Below are 15,560 nucleotides of genomic sequence, written 5' to 3' on the forward strand. Positions count from 1 at the left end.
TTTCATCTGATCTGAAACCTCTTTTCTCAGCACAGGGCTAATAGGTTTTCAGGGTGCCTTTTCTTTGCTGGAAGCTCTCCTACTTGATCAGAAGATGGAGAGGTCACTAGATGGCACTTTTCTCCCTTACTATGGAATGTTGACCTAGAAGAAGAAGGGGATGTTGTAATATGGCTGTTTGGATTTTTTCTGTTTACCTGTGCTTAACTCTGTTCAAGCCTGTGCTGAGGCTGTCTGTGTTGGGTGTTGGATTGTTCACCAGTTGTTTGTAGTATGTTCCAGTTGGGAATTGGGCTCGACCCTCTTCCCTGAGGCTGATGTTATAAAGATTGCTCTACCTGGAGTCTCCCTGCAGAGGTGACAGTAGCAGCTGGATGAGGCTAACTAGACATGGGTTCCCAGGCTGTGAGTGTTTCCTTGAACTAGGTCATGTTGTACTGGCAGCTCAAAGATGAGGGTCCCTGACATGGTGCTGGACTTGGGAGAAGTTCCTCCATCCCCGCAATGGTGGTACAGTCTCCAGCAGAGGGTATTGTGGTCCAGATACAGTGCTGGAGTCTTTTGGATGGTGCTGTGGGCCTGGCAGGAGCTCAGGAGGCACAGAGCTCTTCAGACCCTGGCAACAGTCTCAGAGCCAGGATCGAGGAGAAGCATGAAATTGAGCTAGTGAGCAGGGCGTTTCAGTGGGAATCAGGGCCAAGCAGGCAGTGGTGCTGATCTGAACTGGTGGGTGGGGCAGGGCTGAGCAGGCCAGAGGCAGTTGGAGCCAAGCAAGTGGCAGGCTGTTCTGTAGGTGCAGGAACTAGGTGGATACCATGTCCTGCAGGTAAAGGTCAGTTCCCGTGGCCTAGAGACCTTGGAGTTCTCCCATCCCTCCACAGACCTGCTGCAGCAATCACCCAAAGCCTCCCAGTTTATAGCCTACCATGCCAGTTTATTCCCATGTCCCATTGTGCTCCAGGGAAGGGGTGTTTGGCTTCTAGTCCTAATGCATGGCTAAGGGGAACCTCCACTTAGTCCACTTCCTCCCCAGCCTAGTGCCAACCTGCTGCTGTGCAACTGAAAGCCAGATGGCTTTGCAGCTGCCCCATTCCCACATGCCCCCCATTGTCTGCTGCAATGGCTCCACACAGACTTTAGGTAGGTCCCTGGTAAGGCAAGGGAGAGGCATGGGGTTGTGGAGGATACAACTCCCTTTACCACATAGCACCAGGAGGGCGAGAGCAGCACCCCAACACTCTATACTCCTATCCTTTCCTGTGTGGACTTTGCTCTTGTTAATACATTGTACCATTCCCTATTATTTTTTCCACACTAAATGTCCCCCCATTGCTTCTCTGTAATTCCACAACATTCCTTTGGAGAAGAGAGAGCCACAGGAAGGAGCTGCCTGCTATTTTCACTTCTTCCCTTGGGAGAGGGGTGCTGGCAAGTTGCTGCTAGTTCACCATTTTTATTTGTCTGTTTCACTCTTATACCATTTACAACTAACCCTGAGAAAATTCTTTTTGTTCATCCATTTAGTCTTTGTACATGAACAGATATACACCATAAACATAATATAGACTATGTGCCATTTTGAAATTTCTTTTTTCACACCTTATTATTGTTTACATAAAATTATATAATTATATAAATATCATTTTAAGATTTGGATAATATTTTGTCCACTTGCCTTAATCCTGGGTGGCTACCCACCTCCTCACCTTCAATAGAATTGTCGACTTTTATCAGGTTTAGGTTGTGTTTAAAACATGCATTCGCAAGAAAGAATCATTACGTTATAGCATTTTCTAGTTTGAGAAAAGCTCGACACTTCTACAATTAAATAAATCTCTCCATTAAGGATAAATGCATAGAAATCAAGGGAGCTGGGGAAATTTCAGGTAGGAGTTCTTCATTTCATGTTGTGATCTGGGACCAAGCATTTAATTCCTTCTTGCCTTACTGTGATAAGTCTTCCTCACCTAGATTGTATTTTTAGGGACATCATGTTTATCCATTTGATAAGAGTTATAACTAGCTCTGACTAACCAATGGCATTCCTAAAATTATCTTCCTGACAGAGAATCAAAGCAAATCATTTAATGTGCCTATGAAAATATTGACCTCATAGTACGTACTCAACACGTGCTACCTACTGCCACGATGATGATGATGATGATGATAATTTGTAAGAAATTTCTACTGGACACGAGACAGGCATACTTTAAAAGTTTTTCTCAGTTTTTTGTCAAGTACAATGAGCTCTCTATAAGATTCCCTCACCTTTCTCTTGAGTCTTTTCACTGTTGACAGTTTAGAATCATCGTAGTGGCCTTATCCAAATGGAGAAAAGTCAAAGGGAGATTAAGCGTTTTTCTTCTCTGCCCAAATAGCTGTTTATCAGGAGGAAAAGAACTGTCAGAAGCAGAGGGAGACATGGGCCTGTTCATTCATCTTTGCCCCGTTCTGCCAGTGCAGGATCAGTTCTGAAAGAACATCCTCAAGTGATTCTTTTTAAATGACTTCAAGCAATGATGCTTCCAATTAGATGGATATTTGTCATAACACTGTTATTGGCTCTTGTTCATCACACAGAATGAATTAGAGCTATTACTCGCTGACATTAAGCTGAGCCAGTTTGTGGAAGCAATTACAAAGGCAAGTGGGTTACTGACGAGACTAAGTCCTTCACAACTAAATATTAAGTCATTAAATAGGAAATGTCCAAATTTGAGTCAAAAGTTTAGTTTATTGTATCTCAAAAAAGAAGTGGTACAGTTAATTGGTCTGTGCCTGCACTGCTGATACAGTTTTGCCATCTATTTCTTTTCTTTCTTTTTTTTTTTTTCATTGCTTGGGATTCACTGCGGGTACAAAGAACCAGGTTACATTGATTGCATTTGTTAGGTAAAGTCCCTCTTATAATTGTGTCTCACCCCCAAAAGGCATGAGACTCAACCCCTCCTTCCTTTCCTCTATCTGCTCTGCCCTTTTCCTACTCCTTCCCTCTCTCTAGTCTCCACTTCCTCCACCTCCCCACCATGTACTGTGTAATCAACTGTCCTCATATGAGAACCGAGTACATAGGATTCTTGCTTCTCCAGTGTTCTCTGTATACCAGGAGCAAAGAAGCCTGGAAATCGCAATAGGTATTTTTGACAGTTTGTTGAAAATTGAGTATTTTTCCTGCAAGAAATGGTCCAAAGCCTGGAAGAAGTGGTACTCAGTTGTTGCAATGTCTATTGAATATGGTGGATGATAGAATTTCCAGGTCGAGCCTCTGTAGTTGGAGCAGTGTTGTTTGTGTTGTTTGTGCGATACCATTGTCTTACAAGAGAATTGGGCTGTCTCTTTTGACCAATCTGTGCCACTAAACCACTAGCATCTTCATCATGTCATCCAATTGGTTGCCGTAGACACCCACTGTAATCAGTTGACCAGGTTTCACAACTCTATAGCACATGGGGTGTTTGCATATTAGAACAATAAGGGTTGTCTTGAGCCACACATTAAATACACAAACACTAATGAAAGTTGATTCGTAAAAAAATAAAAAGAAAAAAGTCTGTGCATACTTTTCATGATATCCCACACCACAGAGAAGCAAAAAAAGTCCTCACAAAAATCAGCATTTGGCCCCCAAGCTGCAGGTTGGACACCCCTGTGTGTTGTGGACAATGCCAGTGTCGAATCACCAGACAGACACCATTAGCTTTTTTTGATGAGTATTCAGTTTTGGACTGTGTCTCAGCACTTCATCTTTATCCAACCATTGTGCTGAATGCTTGCAATTGTCAAAAATAATCTATTTTTCATCACATGTAACAATACAATGTAGAAATTGTTCACCTTTTTGTCATTACAGCAAAGGAAGGCAAGCTTTGAGATGATTTCTGTCTGATGCTCATTTAATTCACGTGGAACCCATCTATCCAGATTTTTTCCCTTGCCAATCTGTTTCAAATGGTCCAGTATTGTTGGAATAGTAAGGGTAAACCTTACTAATTAAACATGCTAATTCATGTGTAGGTTGAGATGGATTCGCTTCCACTGCAGCTTCCAGTTCATTCTTATCCATCTCCGTCTCAGTTCACCTGTATGATTCATTTCCAAGATTAAAATCACCGGAATAGAACTTCTCAAACCATTGACATACTGTGCGTTCATTAGCCACACCCTTCCTAAACACTTCATTGAAATTTGAACCTGTCTGCACTACCTTCGTTTCAGGATGCAATTAGTATTAAATAAAAATCATGCAAATTTTTGACTTATCTGTGGTTTCACAAAAATTGCTCTAAAAAAATATCAAAAGATAATCCCAAGACAAAATGTGTGTTTGAAAGAATGAGGATGTACCTTCACCATAATAATAAAACAAGAAGTGTTAAAGTGAGATGTCAGAAATAGCAACTGTCAAACTTAATACTTAAGGAAAACAGACATTTCTCACTTAATAACTTGCAGTAAAGTAACCAGGTGCTACAGAATGTTACTGTAGTATAAGTTATTCTGTTTTTAATTCTCTCCATACTTTCTCAGTTAGTTCTAGTGGTTGGCTTTTAAAAATAATGATGTGTTTCTAATTTTAAATTAAAATCAGTTTTTGTGTTAAAAAGTTGCCTAAATTAGCATACCAGTTTCTCCACTTGACTGTTTTTCCTTTGTGCAAATTATTTAACCTTTCTATGCTAGTTTTGTTCTCAGTTTTAAATGGAGATGATGATAGTTGCAAGTACAAAGGGTTGAGAACTAAATGGAACAATAAATGGTATTAACAGAGTAGCCCCTGATGTATAGTAAGGGCTAAAAGGTGTTAGATACTATCGTTGCTATTGTTAATTTTATTATTGGAAAATGACACATTTCCCACGTTTGGTTAATCAGGCAAACATAAACTGCCCGTTTTTAGGTGCCAACAATATTTATTTTGGTGGAAAATGATCTGCTTTATAATTCAAAAGAACTTTTTACTGGGTCTGCCACAAATTAACTTTATGATAAGGCAGACATCTGAAAATCACTGATGGTATGCTCTTTACATAAATGGAAATATACTATTTTTTCACATAATTAAAGTAAACCTCAACTATGATATCTGTATATTCAGTTTTCCATGTTCTATTTATTGTCCTTTAATAATTGAATCAAGTTTTTACTGGCGGTTCTGTTTTATTTACTCAGCTCCTTTGTAAGAATGACTGAGAATATGTTATTACTCCAGTTTTATAGCTCAGGTCCAGAGGCTCAGAATGAACTTACATAATTAATACAGAGGAGAACAGCAACTACAACCTAGATTTTTCTCAAGTAAAAAAAATATATATCAATTATTCAGTGACTTTCTGGTTATTTGAAAGAGTAAACTTCCATAGTTTTCCTCTCCAATAAAAAAACTTCTCTCTTCAGTCATATGAAGAGAGCTTAAGAATAGGGATATATTCTATGACATGGGACCTTAGATGGTTCTATGATTATGAGAATGTAACACAGCACTTCCACAAGCACAGGTGGTACAGCCCACTACACACCGACACCGTATGATATAGCTATTGCTCTCAGGCTACAAACCTGTACAGCACATCGCTGTACGGAAGACTGTACACAATTATAACATAATGGCAAGTATTTGTGTATCTAAACATAGAAAAGATACAGTAAAACTATGATATTATAATCTTATGGGACCACTGTTGTATATGAAGTGTGTTGTTGACCTAAACATTCTTACGCAGATGGGGCTCAGTTTTGTTAGGAAGGACAAAGATGATGATTGAGGATGGTGATAATGATGATAATAATAATAACGAAGGGGCCAGATTTTCCTCTGCATCTGAAGGTTGAGAAAGCTGTAAAAGGTCGGAAATTGGGGCCCCAAAATGTTGATAAGTTATTTAGCAATTTCCTTTGAATTACTTCATTTCTTTCATCAACAAAAGATAGCTAAGCCCCTACTACACACTAGTTTTAAATAGATTTTGTTATTCAAGGTACCCGAAGTACAGCAGTGAATAAAACTAATGGAAATCCCTACCTTTGTGGCATTTTCTTGCTTCATGGAAAGAAAAGAATAATTTTTAAAAATGTATTTGCAAAATACTTTGTATGCTAGAGGGGCGTAAGTGTTTTGAAGAAAAATTAAGGAGGGAACAGGAGCAGGCAGTTTCAGGTGTACGGTTTTCCACTTTTACAAAGGGCAAAGAGGGAAGCAGTCAAAGTGAAAAGAAATGATTTCAGCGAAGACCAGTGGAAGTGTGTAAGAGATTCACTTACTCTGGGTCTTTAGGGGAATAACTAGGGGAAGGACATTTCAGAGAGAATAGCAGAGACAAGTCCAACAGGTGGAAACCTGCCTGGGATTTTTGAGCCACACTCAGGAGGCCATCATGGTGTGAAGGAGAAACTGAGGAAGGGAGGTCTGACTGCTGACATGGGACAAGAACACATAGGATTTTATTGATTGCTTCAGTGACTTTGGCTTTTATTAGAGTAATATGGAACTTACTGGAAGGTTTTGAGTAGAGATGAGACATAATCAGATTTACTGTTTAGTAGCATCACTCTGGCTGGTATTTTGAGAATAGACAAAAGAAAGGGATGGAATAAATCAAGACTTCATTGCAATAAAACTTTAGAGAACTTACTAAACAGTGTATTAAAACAGTAGTTTAGAAGTACAGATGGAGTCCATTGGTCATATTTTAGATTCATTTTGGATGTATCTTGAAGTTGGAGTCAATAGAATTTGTTAACACGCTTGATGTGGAGTAGGGAGAAAGAGTAAAGTAACAGTAACTCCAAGTCTTTTGAATTAGAAAAATGGTAGGATGTTGTTCTTACCTGAGAAGAACAGCTAGGAATGAATCACTGGTGGTAAGTGCTCTGTTAGCACTCTTAAGTGAATGGATCAAACTGAGAGGTGGTTGTAAGTGTGGCACTCAGTGCAAAGTCTGGGCCAAAATATAAATTTGTCATTCCAAGAATAACACTGGGGCATAAAACTGAATTAGATCTTAATGGAAGTTAGTGTAATAGAAAATAGCAGATGGTCAAGAGGTGAGCCATCTTGCATTATATTGTTACAAGAAATGAGGAGGAAACCTAATTTCTTGGATCTACTGGAAGAGAAAAACTGGAAAGAATGGTGCTCTGGAAGCCAAGTTTAACAGGCAAAACCTACTAAATGCAGAATGCAAATGTCTACATACAATAACTAAGAAAATACCATGAACAGTTGAACAGTTTAATGAGTATATTTCAGATTGTATGTGAAACCAGCACATTGTACCCCTTGATTGCACTAATGTACACAGCTATCATTTAACAATAAAAAAAAATTTTGAAAAAAAAATAAAATAAAAAGTGTTTTAATTGGGAAGAAATAGTAAATTATTAGAATGTAAATGATGGCAGTACTAACTAAATATCCAATTATTCTAGGGTAGAGTAAGGAGCAATTAATTGAAAGTTAATAGTTGAACGTCTATTACATACACAGGGCAGATGATTAATAAAACTAAACAAATATGCACATAGCTAAAACATTTCCCATGTTTTCAAACATCAAAGGCAAGGAGATAGAAATAGCAACTTGGTTATACATGTGAGTCTCATAATATATGACAAGAAAAGGTCTGTGGGATTTCCAATGGGGTAGAGGTTCATTTAGATTGGAGAAAAAGTAATATTTGAGCTGTGTATTAAAGAATCTCCATGAGGTTTTTGGATAAAAATGGCAATGGAAATAAGAATAATGACACTTTAGGCAAATATGATAAAGTGAAAAATGACACAGGGGAATGACAATGCAGAACATGTTTAAATGAGGAATAAATTCATTGGACAAAAGTAGACAATTTAAAGCAATACAGGATAAACAGCTGGAAATAGACAGTTTTTTCATGACAAATTTTGCTCAACAGTTCAGTAAAAAGTAAAATTTGATAATATAAGACATTTTTCTAGAACCAAATATTATAATTATCATTTTATAAAAATCCTTTAATATTCTGGAAAAAGCCTCAAGCATAACATATTATAAAATAAATATACAATTAGATAAACTGACTGTATAGAAATATAAATTTTTTCCTATAGGTTACTCCATTAGGCAGGTTTAAATTTCAAATACCTTTGCTTGGACTGTTTTCAGACTTCCTCAGATGTAATGCCACATTTTCATTTTGTCTCTTTCCTAGAAATGGTTCTCTTCCATGCAAAGCTGCAACATCACCCAGTGAGCGTGGGGCCACGTAAGCTGGGACATCGCCTGATACACTGACTATACGTAAGTGCAAAGTAATGACTTTTAAGAAAATGAAAGAAAAGTTGCCCCTGTGTGACGTAAAGTGCCTTGGAACAGTCCATGGTTGTGAATTAATACGGTTAATTGTTAAAACACTTGGCAAGGGCCAATCTCTTACTTGAGAGTGGGTGTTGGCATATATACTCGTGAAAGGGCGCCATTTCTTTTCTAAGGTACACATAGCAGTTTTTCCTGGAGTCACTCTGTCCTTGTAACTGCTCTTCTAGTAAAGTTTGAAGCTGATTTCTGACTTCAGCTACGTGTATTCCCATTGACCTGCGTTGTACCCCGTGATGCCGGCCGAACCCTTTATTTGCCCTTCATTTCTCTTTCTCTCTCATACTGGCCCCTCACACGTGACAGTGTATGTGACTCCCTGAAGCCAAAGTCAGCCACTGGGTTCTCTCTAACTTTCTAGTTTTTTTTTTTTTTCTTTAATTGAAAGTTAATAGTTGAATGTCTATTACATACACAGGGAAGATGATTAATAAAACTAAACAAATATGCACATAGCTAAAATATTTCCCATGTTTTCAAACATCAAAGGCAAGGGGATAGAAGTAGCAACTTGATTATACATGTGAGTCTCATAATATATGACAAGAAAAGGTCTGTGGGATTTCCATTTCCCTTTCAGTTTCAAGTTAATATTTATTTGTGTAATTGTTTGATTATATGATGAACTTTCCACTAGATCAAATATTTCATGCAAGTAAGGATCACGTCTGTTTGCTGAAATATCCTAGACATTCAACATAACTCTGCTGCCAGAGCCTCCCCGGCCCCGACTGGAATCTGCCACATAGAACAGCACGGTTCCTTCATTGTTGTTCAAAATCTCTGTTCTTCTTGGCCTCAAACCTTGCCCCAACTTCTTTAGTTTCAAATGGACCAAAATCCTGGTTTAGAAAAAAGCTGAGGCTATCGGATGTGCATGTAACGGAACTCTTTTTGTTAGACCTTGAAATATCTCCGTATCTTTACCTATACTCTGCTTCTTGTTTCCCAAAATAATTTCTTATATTACATTTTAATTCTAACATTTTGCACGTCTTTATCAATATTATTAAATCAGCTAGTCCTTTCAAAATTCGCATTTCAACATTTTCCTGCTTCCTTTCCCCTCCACCCAAACACAAACAAACAAACAAACATATTTTGTTTCCATCATCCTGGAAACATTCAAACAGTTAAGATAAAATGATCCTCTTTCATCTCACTATTCTCTTGAGTTTTCCTTAAATTAGCTTCCTTTTACTCAAACTTCTCCAAAGAGCTGTCAATATTCTTTGCCAATACATGGCGAATTACATAAGAAAAGGAGCTATTTTTATTTTATTTTTTATATTATTATAAAGTGAAATTACAAACATAGTTCACTTATAAATGAGGATGCAATATCCTACACAACATATTAAAAGTTGAATTAAAAATTATTGTTCACATAATGTACTTTGGTCAAAATTAAATACAACCTATGTGAGAATTAGTCACTATTTTCTTTTCTTTTTTTGTCTATTCCTTTTTATATACTCCTTTTATTTTTTTATGCAGTGAATTTTCAGTATCTAATACAGTATCTAAAATGATAAGGGCTCAATAATTAAATAAATTCATTTTAGCTCCTCTCTAAGTAGTAAAATTTTGCTTCCAGCACCTCTTAAATTATTCCCACCAAGGTAACCAACTGCAAAAGCTCCCTCCTCTTTTACTCAATCCAATGTTTCAAATTCTCTCTCTTGTTCAATGTCAATGTTTCAAATTGTCTCTCCTGTCCAATATCATAATCTATCCTAATTACTCTGTGTTTATACCTCATCCGATTGTCAGGCTCTCAGTCCCTTGAGGTCAGAACAATTAAGTTGGTTATATCTTTAGCTTCCCTAACTCATAGCTAAGAATATATTATTCAGTATGTACTACTGAGTTTAATTAATATGTTTAAGTACTGATGGAACCTCTAATATTGCCCTGATCACATTAGCGTTTGTTTGATGAAATACTTTGTACCCAAAATAAAAATGTGGAAATTAATCGAATGTCCTGCTATAAATGATTTCAGAATCATGAAAGGAAGAATTTTTAAAATCCTACATTGAAAGAGTCATGGCATAAATGTGTGTGCCTTATAATTACTTATGATCCAGTTTTTTAAATAATTAGAAATATTTATGCATATGTATGTCACATACACAAACACACACACACACACACTTGCCTTTTAGCCTTTTGTGATAAAATTTTAATGCATTACACATACACAGTATATATCAATTAAGACTCTGTGATAAATGTATGGATGCATGTAAACTTAGACAAATGTCATATAAATAAACCAAGTAGAATACAATCACTGAGAAGATAACATTCTGAGAAAGCATTAAATTTGAGTCAAATCTAAAGACTTCTTATTATATATGCCTGAGCAATAAATGTATACATACACATGTCTAAAAAATTAGTAGTAAGCATTTGTTGAAAGAATATCTATTATTTAATTATCTCCAAAGCAATGAAATCTTCTTCTGTATCCTTTAAATCCTCAATAAACACACGCGATAGAAAGGTATAAAAACCCTTAAGAAACTGTTTCAGGAGTTTAAACAGAGACTTAAGAGTTACTCCACATTCTCCTTCCCTCTGTTTTTATTTTAGTATTATTATTATTATTATTATTATTATTTGCCATTTTTTAAAGAAGTTTTGTTTTTTGCTCTGTTTGATTCTCTTCTCCCACTACCTCATATAGATTAGCAGCCTGAGTTGAGAGCATATTATTTGCCCCATGTCTGATCCCCTAAAATTTCTTTGAGACACTGTGTCTAGTAATTACCTACAGCTAAATCCACTAAACCCCACATATTAAAGCTTACTTACCACACACCTTGCTCAGGCCTTCGGGAGATCTTACATGCCGTGGGAAAGGGAATCAGGCAAATCCAAACTGATTGTTTGGTGGCTTGGGGGCCAAACAGTTTCTTGTTTAATTAACTTTGCTATTTTCCCAGTAGTTGTGACTTTATGTAAACACAAATAAGGTACTTATAAAAGTTTGGTGGATTTAATTTGTTTTGTTACCCCAATAAAAGGCCTTGAATGTAACCCATGTTTAGACTGAAAATTTAAGTTCTATTCCTTGTATGACGCTCACTCTAATGGATCCCTGTTTTGGCTGGGTGCATTTGCAAAATGTAACTACTTTTCAAAGTAATAACATTTTTAAAGTCTAGAGTCAGTAACAATTCAGAAAAAAAAACTGTAAAGGCTTATGCAAAATCACTTTAATTTGGGAGGCCTCTCAGTTCCTAATTTGGTAAATGAATGACTCTGTGGTCTTTGGTTCCTTTGTAAGCATTTGACAGACACATTGGAGCAACCCTTGGTACCCTGTTTGTAGGTGGTGTTACAGAGAAACAAATTCAAAAGACTCCAAGTTATATATTAATTCTTTAAATTCTCTAGGCTCTATTTAGTTGTTCAGCTAGATATTGGTTTATTTTTTATTTCATGTATGCATGTATGTATTTATTTGCCACATATGCTGCCACCTTCCCTGAGGGCTGACCTATAAAGACTAGAACAATGGCCTCCAGTGATCTCTTCAGCTAATGGGAAGCCCCAGTAGGAGATACTAAGAAAGTAAAAGTGAGATCATAGCATTTATTCCCCTGGTTTCCTCTCTGTGAGTTCATCTCAGCGCTATTCCTTAGGAAAAGTTGTGTTTCTTTCACAGCTACCTTTTTGTGTATGAAACATGTAGAAACTGTCTATCTGAAACAACTTCCTCCCCCGCTTCCTTCTTGCCCAGAAGTGGTAATATGTATTTTATTCTTACTAGCCCAGGGTCCTACATTCATCCTGAGGTTCCCTAGAGACCCTGATTATGTGAATAGCCCTTTGAAAAGAAACATTTCTTGAAGTTTCTTGAGTGTGACAACTGTTTCCTATCAGAAATCTGGTGTAAGTCTGCCTTTGAGATTCCTCAATTACCTTCCTATTGATTATAATTTTGCAAAATTATGACTAGTAGCAGTGAGTATCAAATCAAATGTAAGTATTTATGGTAATAAACATGAACTACCTGTCAATACAGAATAAAAGAAGTCTTGAGAAAATAAGAAAAAATAATACTGCAGTAGCCATGTTTGGTGCTTTTTCTCCTATATATTTAAATTGGCCAAGTAAAGTACATTCAATAAATAAATTATTAGAAGGCAGTACCATTTCTGGTAAACTTTTCTTTTCTCTGTGGATGGACAACACTCAAGTTCACTGATAAGAATGGCAGTGGAGTTCTTCAAGACCACTGTAAAACTTTAGAGAAGGGAAGAGGTCAGTTTGGCATGGGTAGTCGTATTTACCAAAAAGGAAGGGCACTTGCCTTAGTAGTGTTGGCATTCAAACAAGTCAGAAAATTACTTTAATGATTTGCTGATTTTTTTTTTTTTTTATTTTTAAAGAACAGGTACCTAAACCAGTAGAATTCCATCTCTTTCATCTGTGAAGAACTCCAATAAGAAACATGTTTTTTTACTTAATTATACAAATTAGTCTGGCAACACTTTTCAAAATTTGTGTTAGAAGAAAGAGGCAGCCCTTGATGTTACATTGAACACTGTGGAATGGTATGCAATTATCCAACAACATGTTTCCGCAGCAATTTAATGTTTTAAAATTAGTTGTTACTTTGAAATTAAAAAAGAAATTACAGATCTATTATGGAATGTTTAGGAGATTGAAAAAGTATTATAACTCTAACAGAAAAACTATAATTTCAGTATTTTGCTTCAGTTTTCTTAAATAGTTTTAGTCTAGATGCATATACAATATTTGAATCAACAGATCAAGGATATTTTCCCCAATTCTTGCATACGTTTATCATAATAAAAATTATTACATAATTTTAATAAATAAATAATAGCTTATTTAACTTTTGTACTAAATATGCCATTTAGTGAAACTTAAGTCTAACTTATCCTTGACATTCTAGGATATCTTTAAGAAAACTGCTTGCCACAGGGTAAACATTCAGTAAATGTTAGCTGTTATTGTTCAGTGAAATAGATACTTGATGCAATTTTTAAAATGTAACTGTTTCCATTTTTAACATTCTTTAATATCCTCCTATTTTCATATTGTGAGTTATCAACTTCCATCAATTCTGATACTCACATTCCTACCAAAAGTTTCCAACTCAAAAATTGAGGCATATCTTATGATATGCGAAACAGTTCAATGTTCAGCATGTTTCTCTTTTGTGTGTCAATTAAAAAGCAAGAAGTCCGTGATATGTAGATGCTGGAGATTGTGTGTGTGCGCGCATGTGTGTCCACTGTCCGAATGCATATGCATAGTTACTAGTATGGCAGTGAACACTTACATATCATCTGTAAGTTCTGTCTTTCACCATAAAACTCGCTACGAAACACTGTAAAAATTAGATACTGAAACCAAAAGAAAGCAATTCATTTTGCTATTTGAGTTATAGAGTTAAATAATTTCACTATACTTCCTTTTTAAGCTTCTAAATAGTGTGGTAAGTTGTATATGTTCTGAGTCTACTTACAAAGAAAAAACTTCCACATTCGTTTCTTAGGAAAAGTATACAAATAAGTAAAAACTGTGTTTTCCTGCTCTGAGAAAACATCTTCTTTTTAAAAATGAATATATGATAGTTTGATAGACATACTCCTCCCAATAATGTAGCAGAAATCAAGTTTTGTGTAGAACAACAAAGGGAACTATAATATGTCAGATGCTTCTAAGTACTTCCTTTTGCAGGCAAAACATCATTTAGTTATAATAACAGAAATTACATTTTAATCAATATGCCCTTTCTAGTAATCCATTTGGACTGCCTGCAGAGGCTTTAATAACATGTTAGGAAAATCATTCATCTAAAGAGTAATTCTGAAAACAAAAGGGCTGGAATCTTTCCATTTCCAATTCATCATGTACAAAATTGACGTATGTCTTGGACATTGTTTCTCTTAGAAGAAACTAACATTTCTTTATGTATTAACGGTGTCTATACTACATAAAGAAATGTTGGGTTCTGATGCCAAGTTTCTTGGCAACTTAAAAAGGAAACAAACAAACAAAATATTTGTAGTTTTTATTGGTAACACAAGCTTGATAAAAAAATCAATAATAACACATTTTCTTATCATTAGTAAGGGCTAGATGTTTGATGATATTTTTTTAATGGTCAATAAATGCTACATTATAGACCTAAACCAGATTGTAATTTTACCTGAATTTGCTTATTTTATTGATTCATTTTCTTTTATACAATAGCATACATATTTAGAAATATCAGAAAATGCACATAAATCCTTTAACAGCCCTGCCAAACTATCCTTAACAATGATGCATCCATTAAGGTATTTTCTCTATGCATATATCTCAATTTTCATTCAACAGTTTATTACGTTTTTCTTTTTTAATAGGTCTGTGTAACATTTTTAAAGGTTTCAAGACTTCTCTCTTTACTTATTTAACTGATAACTCTAGTGTTGAAGTACACTGCATTTGACTTTGTATTCCTACAAATAGTGCTGGATGAATATGCTTATCAGTCTTTGGGAATATCCTTTTTTTTTTTTTTATTTTAGTAGAATGAATTTCCCAAATTACACTACTGGAATAACAGGTATGCATAATTTCAGTGTTTTAAATCTTTGGCAAATCTAGAACACTTTTGTTGAAAACTATTTACAGATCTGGACCTGATCATATCAGTAGTCAGTGACCTGTTAGGAACCAGGCTGCAAACAGGAGGTGAGGGGTGGGCAAGCCGGGGAGGCTTCATCTGTCTTTACAGCTTCTCTGCATCACTTGTGTCATTGCCTGAACACCACTCCCTGTTAGATCAGCAGAAGCATTAGGTTCTCATAGGAGCATGAACTGTACGGTAAACTGCTCATTTGTGGGATCTAGATTGTATGCTTCTTAGGAAAATCTAATACCTAATGCTTTCTTGAAGGAGGAAACATAATGTGCTAGTATCATTACAAAGCCATCCCTCACCCCCATCCATGGAAAAATTGTCTTCCATGAAACCAGCAGTGGGTCCCTAAAAGATTGGGGGCTGCTATGATAGGTGACAGTATTCTTCTCTTATTATTTTGGTTTGTCTTTCTTTATCATCAATAGGCACTAATATTTTTCATGTATTTATCCTCCAATTATGTTTTGCACTTCTTAATTTTCCATTTTTGTTATTGCCTGTATCATTGAGCACAAATTAGAGGGGTGGGCCTAATTAATG

At 36.0% G+C, this 15,560-nt stretch overlaps 1 protein-coding gene across 1 annotated transcript in view; it reads left to right on the top strand.

The window, feature by feature from the left end:
- Positions 1–15,560, top strand: part of LRRC4C (leucine rich repeat containing 4C) — a 1,324,260-nt gene that overhangs the window by 516,837 nt on the left and 791,863 nt on the right. The window contains exon 3 of the mRNA XM_053560150.1: positions 8,184–8,272. The gene's annotated coding sequence lies outside the window, so the exon portion shown is untranslated. The remainder of the gene's footprint in view (positions 1–8,183; positions 8,273–15,560) is intronic.

This window comes from Nycticebus coucang, chromosome 14, assembly GCF_027406575.1.
Source record: "Nycticebus coucang isolate mNycCou1 chromosome 14, mNycCou1.pri, whole genome shotgun sequence".
Taxonomy (NCBI): Eukaryota; Metazoa; Chordata; class Mammalia; order Primates; family Lorisidae; genus Nycticebus; species Nycticebus coucang.